Raw genomic sequence first — 490 nt, forward strand, 5'->3', positions numbered from 1 at the left:
GCTCCCAGTGCCACCAGTACAGTCGCTGTCCCAGTCCCTCCCAGTGCTCCCAGTACAGTCGCTGTCCCAGTCCCTCCCAGTCCCTCCCAGTGCTCCCAGTGCCCCCAGTACAGTGTCCCAGCCCCTCCCAGTGCTCCCAGTGCCCCCAGTTGCCACCTTGAGGCCCTTGGCGCGGTTGATGGCGCGGAGGGGCCTCAGGACCCGCAGCACCCGCAGGATCTTCACCACCGAGATGGCGCTGGAGCTGCGGGGGGCCACCAGTCCCCCCAGTGCCCCCAGCAGTGCTCCCAGTGCTCCCAGTAACGCCCCCAGCAGTGCTCCCAGCGCTCCCAGTGACCCCAGTGCTCCCAGTAATGCCCCCAGCAGTGCTCCCAGTAACGCCCCAGTGCTCCCAGCAGCACTCCCAGTGCCCCCAGTAACGCCCCACTGCCCCCAGCAGTGCTCCCAGTAACGCCCCAGTGCCCCCAGCAGTGCTCCCAGTGCATCCCAG

The 490-nt window shown here is 68.4% G+C and overlaps 1 protein-coding gene across 1 annotated transcript in view; it reads right to left on the reverse strand.

Moving 5' to 3' along the window:
* LOC113981419 (voltage-dependent L-type calcium channel subunit alpha-1D-like) overlaps window positions 1-255 on the reverse strand; it is a gene marked incomplete at its 3' end in the record, with an annotated part of 4,131 nt that extends 3,876 nt beyond the window's left edge. The window contains exon 1 of the mRNA XM_027708795.1: window positions 157-255. The remainder of the gene's footprint in view (window positions 1-156) is intronic.
* Window positions 256-490: the final 235 nt, after the last annotated feature.

This window comes from Neopelma chrysocephalum, unplaced genomic scaffold, assembly GCF_003984885.1.
Source record: "Neopelma chrysocephalum unplaced genomic scaffold, ASM398488v2 Primary Assembly neopelma1_96536, whole genome shotgun sequence".
NCBI classification, from domain to species: Eukaryota; Metazoa; Chordata; class Aves; order Passeriformes; family Pipridae; genus Neopelma; species Neopelma chrysocephalum.